The sequence below is a fragment of the Cavia porcellus genome, unplaced genomic scaffold (assembly GCF_034190915.1).
Source record: "Cavia porcellus strain 051 isolate PalLab524CR breed Dunkin Hartley unplaced genomic scaffold, mCavPor4.1 scaffold_10, whole genome shotgun sequence".
In the NCBI taxonomy this organism is placed as follows: Eukaryota; Metazoa; Chordata; class Mammalia; order Rodentia; family Caviidae; genus Cavia; species Cavia porcellus.
In genome coordinates this window covers 16,546,590-16,560,895 of record NW_026947493.1, presented here as the reverse complement: position 1 = coordinate 16,560,895, position 14,306 = coordinate 16,546,590, and the positions used below count along the sequence as shown (strand labels likewise).

The following is a 14,306-nucleotide window of genomic DNA, read 5'->3' as shown; positions in this document are numbered from 1 at the left end:
AATTAAACTCTTAACCAGAAGGTTTATGTTTAGATATTGGGCAGTAGTACGCAGGAAAAATGAACATGGGGATAAAGGAAATGAGGGAGTGCCTAGAACTACCAGGTTTTAAACCTGTTCCTTTTTCCTCTTGATCCTGAAATGGTGGTGAGAGTCATAAGAATGTTATAAGAATACTCAAGGTAGGCAGTGGGTAGGTAAAAGAAAGGACCAATGCTAGAAATATATATATTTTAAAAGTGGATAGAATTTGCTGCATTAAAGGAGGAGGGGATAGTGAGGAAGAGAGAGTAAGAAGTGCATCTCAGCTTTTCTGTCAGAGAAACTGAGATAATGGTGGTGACTGATTTTTTTGAAAAGATAAGGGGAAAGCTGGAAACAACCTGGTTTAAGAGAACAAGAATTAGTTTCTATAGACTGTTGAACTGCAAGATTCAGCGAGGATCCAAGTTGATCATCACTAATACTCTTGTATGATGGTGCTCAGAAATATACATCACATTTATGAAACATTCATTGACTGTGCTCAGCTCTGTGGAGCAGAGTGGAGGTATCAAGCCTACTTGCTAAGTCATCTTTCTGAATTACACAGACCTGCCACAGAATCCTCTTGCTGAATAGAAATTTCCAAAACCTTCCATTCCTAGAGATAAAAAGTAGCTCAGACAAAGTAAATGATAAAAAACACCCGAGTATATCCCAGTATAGCTCAAGACTCTTCCTGCTTCTATTATCCCCAATCTGGTGTTTCTCTTGGCTTTTTGTACTTAGTTGTTAAGACTCAGTTATATTTGTGTTGTGGAATTTTGGAAATTTTTTTTCTTCTTTATGTGTGTATCTTTTCTAGATTATTATCTGTTGTCATTATTTAAAGGACAAATGGAAATAAACTGGTGTGATAATTTTAGTGAGTTCACTAAAATATATTTATGCACAGTATAAAAACTCATACATGTTTTTAATGAGTTTTTGAGCATAAAAGTATCAGTTCATGAATTTTCTGTATGTGGTGCCTCTTTCATGTCTCCTTGATGCCTTTTTCAATTGCTTCCTTTCTGCACAGAAGCAGTTCTGACCCATGTACACCCAACCTGGAAGGACATCAGGTTGGAAAATATACACCCAGTGTTGTTCTACTTCCCTTGGTTTTGTTTTCATCAATATTTATGTTTCTTACTTCTAATAACAAGTCTTTATGTGCTCACAAGACTCATATGGGTATGCTCATACGGGTAACATAGACTATTCTCAAATACAGTAAGAATTTCCTACTAAGCATATATTTTCTTTGAAACAAATCAAGAGATATCTTGAGAATTAAAGTGAGTGCTTTTCACTGAGACATTTCTGGTGATCCTAACAACCAGAGAGATTGCTAACCAATACAATTTTACTCATTTATCCAAATACTTGCACAATATTTTCTTTTTTATTCATAACATCAGCCCTATATTATCATAAGCAATTTGCATATTAAGGGGTAGAAAACTCTTTAAGAATTTTTCAAACTCTTTAAGAGCTGGCTTGGCTGAGAACAAACAGTAATCCTCTGGCCCTGTTTGGCTTGCCTTATTCATAATGAGTGTCTTTAGAACCCATGTTGTTACACTTAGTTTAGTGTAGCCTTGTAAACAGTAAGAAAAAAAACTGGTCAAAGAATCAGCAAATTTAGGTCACTGAGAGGCAATACGAACTTTTTTCCAAGCTTTGTTACAGGATTCTTGTATCTCTCATCTTATATTCTTTTTTTGTTGACTTGAATAAGTCACTTTTGTGAATTACTATGAACCCATTATCTAGTTGACATTAGAAAATCCCTTATTTCATAGACTTATGGAATTTTATAGCTAGGAAGAGTCTTGAAAGGTCTCTTTTCTTATGGTGTGGGGTGAGGAGGTAGACAGGCCCAAGATAATAGTGCTTTTTTAACATGGAACCAGGACTATTAGTTTTCAGATAGCAAATGTCTCTCTCCAGGAAGTTACATTTGATTCAGTTATAATGCATGTTACTGAGTATGTGAGACTCTGTCAGTTTTATTATTCCTTAACCTATAACAAGAGTACTTTTTTTTTTCTTGATACCGGGAATCAAACTCACGACCACATACTTGCAAGGCAGGCGCTTATGCTGCTGAGCTAAATCCCCAGCCCACAAGAGCATTTCTGAATCTCAACCATAGCAGATCTGTACAGTCTGTTTGATATGAGAAAATAAAAAGCACAAAGTTGCCATTGTGGCCTCATCTCTACTTCCCCAGCTCTTAAACAGATGCACTTCATGTAGTGCACGTGGTGCCATCAGCACTGCACTGTAAGCTTGAATGGTCACACAAGCTTGAATGACAACATTCTTATAGGACAAATAAAATTCCAAAGAGGAGAGTCAGTGGCCCAGCTGGACCATGAGTCCATCTCTATGTCCAAGAAGTAGGGTTTACTGTTTCTCCTGGTCACTGGGCTGTTTGTGAGAATAGATGGCCCTGACTGAATCAAGTAGAATGTAGTCCCTATAAGAAAGAGGAATTCTCTGGCTTTCAATGTGTGTTTTTAAAAGTAGGAGGTAGACATGGACAGCAGAAATAATAACTGTCAACTTCAGCAGTCAGCCAAACAACATATATCATAATTTTTTTATTTCGTGGTAGACTTTGTGAATGTGACAGTGTTAAAATGTTGGATGTTACTGTTTTCTTTTACAGAATAATGAGCTTTATTCTGCCATGAACTTAATTTTCTGACAGCTCAGCTGGAAGTAGTCAAGTCTTGGGTTTTGGCTGTTAGGGTGGTCTTAGAAATGGTACACTCCTTACAAAACATTCCCTTTTTGGAGTCTCAATTTAATCTTGGAAGTGTGCATCATCATCTGTTATCTCTTGCTGATTAACATTTCCTGGATGATGCACCATCAAACACTGCTTAGAGAATAGCTATTGGGGTAGGAATAGTGCATGCTTGTTTCAGTTTTTGGTTGAAGGTGCAAGGGAACCTCATGCATGTTTCTGCAACTCATTCTTTGTGAGGCTTCTTCTCTAATATCTGGACCAACAAATCCCTGCTCTGCCTACTACTCTAAGTACTGATTTGTTCTTTCCACCCAGCTGCCCTCTGTTTAGGCTCCACAAAGCCATGTTAGATGTATGCTGTCCCCATCTCCTTTTTCCCCTCCGTTAAGGATCATAGCCATATACTTGGATGTCCAAGGCTTGCAATTGTTGTTTCAAATAATTTTGCCCAATATTCCAAGGGTTTTGTCCTCTTCTTTACTACAGACATAATTAAAACCTTTACTGTAATACTACACTTAAGCACAAAAAAATTGAGAACTCACCAAGCTTGGGTGTATCTGCAAAGCTACTACATACTTATAGAAAGCTTTCTAAAATGTAGAGAGCATTTTAAGAACTCTTTAAATGAATTATGGGAGCTGCTAATTTAACCTGGAATTAATCTTTTCTGGAAACTAATAATCTATTCCCAACTTGTCTATATTTTTGTAAATCATGTCCTTACTTTCTCTTAAATGAGAATATGAATATCTGTTAAAAAAGTTTTGAGGTAATGGCAAGAGAAATGCACCTGATAGCAGAAGATCTAAGTTCAGATTCCAGAAGGCCTCCACATCTCCTGGGTTTGAGATTGCCTATCTGTAAACTAGGATAAAAGTACCAACAGTTCAAAGTCCTGCTAATGTTGAGAATATTTTCCAGACTCTCATTATTTTCCATCTGTATTTGCATGTATGATTAGGAAAATTTAGTTTTATGTGATGTTTAGTTATATTCCCTGAGATAGTTTGTATTCTTTCTTTCTTTTTTTCTTTCTATACAGCTAAGTATTGTATTAATAAAATGTTTGAATGAGAAGTGTTTAATTATGGCAAACTATATACAATATTGTTGTATAAAGATAGTGTGTGCCACTTTGAAATATCGCTTTACCACTTGACTTTCTTTTAAAGTTTGCATTTCTTTTAAATACATCAGTCATAAAATCTGAACCTTTCGAAAAGAAAAATAATGCAGAGGAAAAGTATATATGAGGGAATTAGTGTATTTGAGTTTTGTATCTCTAGTGTTTAACACTTTTATAATCCAAGTTTATAACTTGTTGAGAACAATAGACTAACTATTTTAAGCACATTAGCTTTGCTAAAGATTAACTTTTTACATGCCTGGCAAGTACAGTGAAATTTAAGCTTTGAAGGTAATAGCGGGTAATATTTTCCGTCTCTGCCTGTGTTCTGGTGTAAGATGCTAACAGCTATCTTTAATGTGTTACATTCATTTACAACCAGCATAACTCAAGTATTTCCTCTTAGTGCAAATAACAGATCAAAATAAAATAGGGATAGACTAAATTTTTCTTTACATTTTATTCTTGTTTGTGTTTATTTCATTTCATTAAATTGTAAAAAAATTTGAAAATTAATAATTTTTTCTAATAGATATTAGTATTCTAGCCTTACTTTATGAACTCTTTAATTCACAGCCAATACTTTAACTCGCAGCCATTTCAGATGATGTGAATATTTTAAAACTAATTGCTTTTGAATAATGTCAATCTTAAAATCTTTTTTAGACCAAGAGAAAGTTACACATTTTAGAGATGTAAAATTCTTGTAAATACACATAAACAAATATATATATATTATATATGTATTTATATATATGCATACATATAACATTTTTGTACTTGGAAACATAATGAAACAAGCAGAATATATGTACAGTAGTATTTCCTTTTCCTACACACTTTTCTATTGTAGTTTCAGGATAAATGTTTCTCTTAAAAATATTTGCTGGAGTATAATTCTGTCTTTACCTATAAACTTAATGTTGGCTCCAAAACTGTTAAGTATTTAACATTTTTTAAAGTAGTCCTGAAGTTAACACAATACAGTGCAAATTAAATCTACATGATTTGATTCAGTGTAGTCTGTCTCTTTTTTCTACTTGAAATAATTAAATTACTTTAGCTGCTTAAGAAGGCATTTTTCATTGTCTCTTCAGGTTTCCCTCTCAAATGCACTATGAGGTGTTGCATGTTTATAAATCTGAAAACATTTTTGTTTTGTTTATTGGTATTCCTAACTGCCCTGTCAGTTTTTATATAGAGCTTGCCAGAAGCCACAAGGCCTATGACAGTGTCACTTCATCAAGTGGTGGTTACCTTTTGCACTTGTTTGGGCAACTGGGAGTCATGGCTGACCTCCAAGGTGTCAGCTGAGGGCCTGGGGTGTCCAGGTTCTTTGCAAAGTCATATGACAGAAAACGGACAAGAAAGGTCGCCATACATGGCACTGCTTTCCAAAAGGATCAGACTGAATTACAGGACTTGTGCTGATTTCAGTTTATATGCACCTTCTCTATTCTCAGTGTGTTTGCACATCATTATCTCTCAAGATCGTGGGAAATGAACAGTCAAAAGGCACCCTTTAGTTTATGAGAGCCAATATCTCACATGAAGGAGCTTTGTTTGAAAATTAACAATCTAGACCTTGGTCTTTGCTGGAGTTTTCCAATTTTTTTGAAGTCACAGAACAGTTTCTTCAAAGGACCTCTTAATCTGATCCCCAATATGTAAAACAGATGAATGCAAAGGTGTTTTAATTCACATTCTTTGGGAAGCCAAGAATATTATCCCTCTAGGTCTAATCTCCCCTATGTCACTGAGTTCCCTAGGGTTCTGGAGATTTTCCGGGGCATATTCTGAAATATATGGCAAAAACAGACCTGCCAGGACACCTGTTGGTACACCACATTCCTGCATGTGATGTCCTATATTGCTGTCAATGGATTATCCTGTATCCTATACCACATTTTCCAGAAGTCTTTGTTACTCATGACAATGAAGATTCATGGAACAGTAACAATGCACCTCATTTCTCTGTCTCTAATGTATTTCGAGCATTTTGTTTAATTTCCTGAACTTGGCATTATCTATCCTAAAATGGGATGGTCAGACAACTATGGAAAACGCCTGGAGGTGATTCGTTAGAAGATGTTATGTCAGTGAAATTGGAACAGAAAGAGTTGCTGACCTCTGAGTCATTCCAGTATGAAAGAACATCCCAAGATTACTGCAGGTCCAGCTTCTCTGATTCTTTTGGTTGTACCCTGGGATCACCAGAACCCATGGTGTCAATGTACAAGAAAGTAATGCCTACATCTGATTTCCCATAGAGGAATAGCACATCACATAGGCTTACAGTCTTAAGACTTCTGAAGATACTGATCTTTATACTTTTTTTCAATAAATATTTTACTTGGTGGCATATAAAGAGCACCAGATAGGAGTCGTAGAATCCTCTGCCGTGTTTAAGTCAGCATGCTGGCTTAAGAGAGCCAGTCTTGCACATGGTTTCCCACCTCTGCATTTAGTAGTATCCTGTGGATTACTAGAAATTAACTGTGGTGGGATTACTTACATTTTAAAATCAGCTATAAAATGGGGCTTTCTTTTGTTGGGGGAGTGTTCTACCAGTATAACACTAAGTAGAAGGAATTAAATTCTTGGCACAGTATTTCTACTAAACATTTCAGTTCAATTTTCTCATCTATTAGATATGGAAGACAATTTCTGCTTTGTTGGTCTCACAGATATGCTATGGAATCCAAATATTTGTGGGAAAACTAAAAAGCAAAGTTGATAATGGCAGTGGCAGTGCTATTCCTGTTTACTGGGATAGAGAGAGAATGTGATGAACATACTCCTTCAAGGAACAGGCAGAATGAGTATAATTCACACCAGATCTTTTAAATATAAAATTATACATATATTCTTACAGAGTTATAAATATCACATGTAGGTTGAACCACCCTGAAATATATTTGAAGCCATTCTTGTCAACAGAGCTGTAAACAAGCATACAAACATACTTTCAGGGCTCCAATGGTTGAGACCACTGGGTACTAAAGGGAAGCTGTCAGACAATTACATCCAAATTGTCCTATTTCAGTCCTGTAGGTGATTCTACTGATATTCCCATAACACAACACAAGTGAGCAGCAGAGACTGAATTTCTTCTTAAACAAGAGACTGGAAGCGACTCACTAGGATTTGGGTGGAAAGGAAAACATGAGTAATTCTAACACTGCTGGCAAGTTCTATAGGAGCTGTAAAGTGAAATCCAGAGAAAAATTCCCAAGTAATGCAGTTTATAAGGAAATGATCATTATTGATCTGATAAAAACATAAAATCTCCATATTTCAAAGAATGTAATATTCCTTACAATTTTAGAAATAAGGTAGGACTCATGTCTCTTTATCTTAATATTTGTACATTTAGTTATAATCTTCCTCTTTTCTGTGGACGTAGACTTGAGATGATGTTACTGAGGGCATATAGAGTTTAGGGTGAAAATATCTTTGTAAGCATTACAAAAAACAAATGTACGCCTTTGGGGACTATATTGGCAGTACTTTAATCTTAAACTAAATTTATCTTTTTGGATGTTTCCCTTTGGTAAATAGGATTTCTAACCTCAGTGTTGTTCAGAAATATGTGGTACAGATTAAGAGAATAGATTTAGGAATTGAAAGTATCTGGAGTTCCAGCTTTGTCACAGACTGTTTCCTTGACTATGTGCAAGTTTTGTCTTTCCTCTAAACTCTTTTTTGTTCATCCATAAAATGGAGCTAATAATAATCTTTATTTCCTGGGGCTCTCTTGAAAATTATATGCAAACAGAGCTCAATTAATGTTAAGTCATTAACCTCTTTAACGAATGAGTTGAATTAGAGGTTGGCCTCACTTCAAATGATGACTTCACCTGGGATCTTGACCAGCGATGCCATTGTGGTAAATCTGGAGCCAGAGTGTCCAAGACTTAAGTCAAACAGTCTCATAGTTTAGAGAGCTCTAATGTCCAAGTGAATCTGACAGAAGTAAAGCTGACATTGATAAGAAAGTAGGGATTTAATGCCTTACGCATTGAATCATGCCTTGTATGGTTCTCTGTCATTACCCAATTTGGATTTGGGGCTTTCACCAGACCAGTGAAGATTACTGAAGAATATTCTGGAAGAGTACAGCTTGTTCCTCTCAAGTAGTCACTATATGATTATTAGCTATGTTAAAGACTATTTGATAAAGAATCTGTTTCTGCCCCTTTTGTTCACTCACTTGCACACCTCACACATACCCTGCCATGATCATCCTGACAGCACCACAATGAAGCCAGGGGCAATGCAGTGCAAAGAGGACCCCAGGGCACATGAAGTCAGGGAGCATGTCAAAAGAGACATCAGTGTTTTTCTGTCAAAATAAAGAGCCCAAGGTAGTGGCATTCCAAGGTTGGGTTGGTGGGAATGGTTTATTCCAGACACTGTTGACAGGGTGGAGAAAAGATTACCTAAAGAGAATTGTAAAACAATTATAAAACTGACAAAAAGTTTATTACCACCATACCCAATTCTAAACACTCTCAGTAGTAAAGTACTCCTAAAAATACACTGTGCTGATACAAATTCTAAACAATTGATACAGTTACTGTGGAATTTTAGTAATATGTATTTCAGTTCCAAATTAGCACCCTTTATTATGCATCTTTTAATAAATGTAAATTCACATAAAAGTTAAACTGAAGAACTCTCACATAGATTGGTCTACATTTCAGATTCCAGGGCTGGTTCTGAAAGCTTTGGACTGACATTCAGTCCTTTGGGTACAGTGTGTGCCCTCAGTCCTTGAACTATACATTGAAAATTTAAATAGATTCTAAACAAATGATGATAGTCCCACCATTTTACAATCAAAGAAATGCATGTTAAATTACTTGGATTCTTTATAATGTGTGAAAATCTGAAATAGAGTGTATACTCGAGGTAGGAGTGCAATATATTTGTTTGATAAGTACAGATTTTAATTAAATGTGAAACATATGTTTCATTTATGATTGTTGTTAAAAAATGTAGAAAAGAAGGAAAATTGAAAATGTCCCAAGCTTGGAGCAGAATACTGCTCCACTGTGAGGGTTAGACTGATGGATAGACTTTATCTTATAATGTCTTACAAAATAATTGATTATACTAATTTCTTCTCATCTTTCTTTTCTGAAGTTGTTCCCAAAATACAGAACTCCCTGTTCTAGAAGCAATAGCTGCAATAAAATTGCTTTAAAGGGCTGAGGATACAGTTCAGTGGCACAAGCACCTGCCTGGCAAGTGCTAGGTCATGAGTTTGAGTCTCAGTATAAAAAATTGCTTTAAAGCCAGTATAGGGCTGAATTCAAACCTTGTCTCTTTCAAGGACCTGGAATATGCTGTTTAATCTCCATTTCTTCTTTCTTCAAAATGAATGTCAGACCTCCTGGCAGAATTGTGATGACTAAATAAGTTACAGCACGCATCCACCCTAGTCTCATACAGTTGATAAGATGTTAATATTCTCTGTATCCACTTTTCTCCTTTCTCCCACACTGACATTTATGTGTCTTTCAATGCAAACAAATAAGGTAATGTATATATTTATGATAAGTTAAAAGTAATATCTGCATTATGATGCCTTATCTATGCAACAACAGATACTGTTTATGACTTGATCTATCCCCTCTGAACCTTATTAGACTCCATTTAAAATTGCAAAGGTTGAATTAGGGAATTTCTGAACTCTAACCCAAGTCTGAAATGCTGTATAAATCCTGCATAGGTGCATGAAGTTGTGATTACACATACAGAGTCTGAAGAAGAAGCGCTTGTGGACTGTGAGTTTTAAGTACATGTGAACCTTCCATTTTCTCAGCTATTAGTAGGGAAACAGCACATTAAAGTGGCTGTCAGCAGTGTGTTGATTCACAGCCTGTCTCAGCTTCTGACATACAAGGTACACATACATGGAAAAAACAAAACAGGACGCTAGACCAAAATATCTTATTTTATTTTGTGACCCATTCAATAGATGCTAGTGGTGGCACCCAAAAGAGCATCTTCACCTTTTCTTCAACCTTTCCATCCATAAGTTTTAGCACTGGAGTTAATCTCCTTTGGTTTGTTTCTCATGTTAGGGACACACTGTATCCCACAGGATGAAGGCCATTCTGCCTTTTACTTGCCTTGCAGGTGTTGTGGAAGGATCAAATTACATGAGCTATGGGAAGGATTCAATAAATCATGAAGCATTTAAATATATTAAACATTAGTGTTATCTTATATGAGGGATCAGTTATATATGACCCACAGACTAATCTTCATCTGTTTTCACACTAACTTAATCCTTTTAAGGATCTTGGCTTAAAATTATATGCATATATGGAAATGTTACAGTGAAACTCATGCTGTGCAAAGTAATGTGCATTAAGAATTATAATTTTAAAATTAATTATTGAAAACTTTGGGATAGGGGAGTATCCTGTCTTATCTCTCCCTCCCTGTATCCAGCCCCAAGTGCAGGTTTCTCATCCTCATGTGAGTCCATGGCTCTGTGTTGCCTCATGATAATCACAATTTACCTATTTGCTCACTGATCATTCTTCTTTTTTTAGGTCATTGTATCCCTTAGTTATTTCCTGTAAGCCCACTGGCACTCTAAACATTCTTCATATTGTTATCTGGTTGTATTGTTGTGGAAAGTCCTTTAGTGTATCTAGACTACCTGAAAACAGTAGAAATCTTCACTGCATGTTACATGTTGCATGAGAAAACAGAAACTCAAGCAAGTCATCCACTGTCATTCAATTCTAGTTGGTTTAGTAGGACCTGAACCTCATCAAACAGACTCCAGAACCCACAGGCTAGCTGACTAGATTACACAGTAACTCGAAATAACAAGCCTCAGTGTTGGTATGTGCCCTTTGAGGAAGTGAACCCAGGAACTGGTATGTCACGTACCTGTTAGTCCCTGTTGGTTGAGAAAAAACACATATCCTCTCCAAACTGCAATTTCTAACATAAGGAGCAATTTATCTTTGTTTAACATTTTAAAGCATTTTCTATTCCTTCATCTACCTTGACCAAATGTCTAACCACCATTCTGGCTTTGAAATGTTTGATGTCTTCCAGCATATAAATCCCCGCTCTGAGCTCTGTCTTTTTGTCTTCTTGCTGTGTAATATCTCCATACACTGCTTCCAATAAGTAAAAGGATTTTGAAGGTGAAGACTGCCATCTGAGTGAATTTCATTCTTTAAACCTTGTATCATACTTTCTTCATCTCACAGACAGCACACCTGACATACACAACTTAAAGGAGGAAAGATTTATTTGGGCTAACAATTTGTAGAGGTTTTAGTCCATAGTCAGATGGTTGCAAGGCAAGGTAACATGGCAGAGGCATAGCAGAGGAAAATTGCTCCTGGTATGGCAGGCAAACAGAGAGAGAGAAAGAGAGAGAGAGAGAGAGAGAGAGAGAGAGAGAGAGAGACAGACAGAGACAGAGACACCAGAGAGAGAGAGAGAGAGAGAGAGAGACAGAGACAGAGACAGAGACAGAGACAGAGACAGAGATCAAGGGAGTAGGGAGGAAAATAGAACATGCAGTTTTTAAACTTTTAAGGTTCAAGCTCTTGAAAATAAAGTTTTCAAGAAAGTCAAATCTTCCTAGCTAACAGAGACTCTATATGGCATTTGTCTACTTTGTTTACAATTGCTGTATTTCTTTATAACTTCTAAAATAACCCACCTTATAGTGATGAGCTATTAATGGATTTGATCTTTATAATGAATCTTGTCTATATCTCAGATTTCCAAAGATTAAAATGTCCAGTGATGTTATAAATCAGCCATGTTATTAAGGTCATTTAAACAGTCCTAGCCAATTAAAAAGCTTTCATTTATTTGTTTTTATAAAATGCAATGACAGAGTTGGCTGGAGACTGTGTGGCGTTAATCATTTCCTCTCCGCAGTCTGTCAGCTTGCAAACATGGGCAAGGGGAGTGTCCAGCCTGCCCTCTGCCCAGTCCTGCACTCCTCCAAGCTCTCTCGAGTTCAGAGAGGGTGAACTGGACACCGTGCCTGTGCTGTGCCTGTGCTGAACTAATGCACTCTTTCAAGTAACTCTTGATGAAGGCAGGATAAAAAATGGTCAGACTAATAAACGTGCCAGGTAAATGACTTTTATTTAAAACATAGGGTTTAGAGATATATTTTTAGTTTATTATTACATGTGTGTAAATGTTTTCGTTCCTTGTGAGAAGTTGGCACTTATACATAACACATCCCAGTTCCTTATCTTCAGACCTTCCTTTTCCCGCCTCTTGATCCTTTTCCCTTTTGAGAATCAGTCTCCCTGCTTCCTATTTTCTGTCTTTTATTTTGCTCTTTATTTAATTTCCTTTCTCATACAACAGAAGCAATGTGTTATCTAAGCTTATGTGTTTGATTTATAGAAATAAGTTTTAAAATAAGGAAGTTCACCTGTAACATGGAGGTGAGGGGAAATACTTTTCTGGCATATCTTTTACATAACTTGAGATATAAGAATAAGATTTTTTTAATGAACATTCTGGCATGGATGTATAAATGAGCTGTCATATTATTGAAACACGATGTACATTGCTTATTTTTTATTTCTCTGAAACAAGACCAACATTTTAAAAACATTTATTCATTAAATACTTATATGTGATAAGTAAATGTATTTATATTAAATGTAAATGTTTCCATGAAGAGATTTATAAAGACTTACAATTATTTGTTTAAAAGGTATGAATTTTAGGAGTTATTTTCTTTGTTTGTAATTTTTCATGTGAACCCTACCAGCAACTCTTTCCCTAGAAAGCAATGTTAAGTTGCCTCAAATTATCTTGTTTCTAGACAGGTAGTGCGGTACAAAGATTTGGGGTTCTGGAACCAGACTTAGGTTTGAATACTGATTTACTTAAGACCTCAGTGATGGAAAACAAGTTTTCAAATCTCCATTTTTTTATTTTTAAAATGAGGATAAAAATACTTACTTCATATAATTATTACTAGAGCAGAAGTAATGTCTAAGTAGTTCTTTGCTGAATGTTAGATATTACTGAAATATAAAGCATCCTACACATAGTAGATATTTATAAAATGGAATTTCACTGCATTTTCTCACTTAGGTTAGCAAGTCAGTTCATCACTCTGGTAATATATCAGATGATCGAGGCAAGTGGTGAGAAGTCTTGGCTATAACTCATCTCTCTGATGTGTCTGTTTACATTTTATACAACTTTTTTGAGCCATTTATAAAGCTATACACTATCTCCCTGCTTTGTTTTTTCTAACACGATATACTTTCCAAATATTGATTTATCAATCTATTATTTTTTGTGAAAACCAATAAACATTTACATCAAGAATGGAAGGATATGAAGAGCTGAATCTAGTGGCTATTTTGTTTTAATACAGCTTGCTATGCTTTGATCTTAAATGTCCTCCAAAGGTTCCTCTTGGTAAGGGCTAGGACCTCAGGCTGGTGATCTTGGAGTTGGTGGAATCCTTAAAAGCTGGGACCTAGTAGGAGACTGTGGGACCCTGTCTCCCTCCTGTCCTTGTTTTGCTCCCTAACCACGAGGTGAACGGTTTTATTCTGCCACATGCCTTCACTGTGAAGTGCTACCTTACCACAAGCCCTAAACCAAAGAGGCCAACTGACTAGAACATGCAAATGAGGTGCCCAAATTAACTTTTTCTCACATAAATTAATTATCTCAGGTAACTGGTTAAAGTGATGGAGAACTGACTAACTCAAGACTTACCTAGAATTTTAATGTTTGCAATTCAGTATATCATGAATACATAGTTTAGACTCTGTATTTCTTCTTAGCTCCATCCCTTCTTTAATAAAATACACAATTAGTGCTTAACATTAGAAATAGAAAATAATTACAAATTGTTTAAAGATATTTATGTATATTTGAAGGCGGAATACTGCCAAATTTTCTAATTTCTTTGCTCATAGTGTAAAAATTCAGATTTTGCCACTAGTGAAGTACACATGCATAATTTTTCTGGAAATTACTGTTTATTACTTGAAATTAATGACTTTAAAAATCTTACCACTAATTTATTTCTTGTTTTTAAGGTGTATAAAAGACTTGAGAAACAATATCCATCAAGGTAGTCAGTATACTTGCCAAAATATGTTTCCTGCTTATATATCTTTTTTTCCAGAAAACTTTCAAAAGATGCTTGAAACAGAATTTTTTTTTTGTCCCAAGAAAATGTTTTATTCTTTACCTTTAACTTTGCTTTTGGTTCTGCTAAACATCAAGCAAGCGAATGCCTCATGGACTAAGCACTTTGACCCACCAGAAGTTTAGGTTCAAGTAGATTGCTTAATGTTTACCAAGTGCCCCCAAGGCTTTAGGCACAATCAGTCAACTCAGGCACCATAC

General features: G+C 35.7%; 1 protein-coding gene across 24 annotated transcripts in view; it reads left to right on the top strand.

Annotated features, from left to right (window-relative positions):
- The window catches only part of Thrb (thyroid hormone receptor beta), a 367,382-nt gene that overhangs the window by 106,057 nt on the left and 247,019 nt on the right, over positions 1 to 14,306 (top strand). For 2 of the 24 annotated variants that reach the window (XM_063257015.1, XM_063257024.1), the window contains exon 1: positions 11,863 to 12,043. The exons of 21 other annotated variants lie outside the window; for them this stretch is intronic. The gene's annotated coding sequence lies outside the window, so the exon portion shown is untranslated. Of the gene's footprint in view, positions 1 to 11,860; positions 12,044 to 14,306 lie in introns of those variants that run through there. One more of the 24 variants, XM_063257031.1, reaches the window with a different exon arrangement.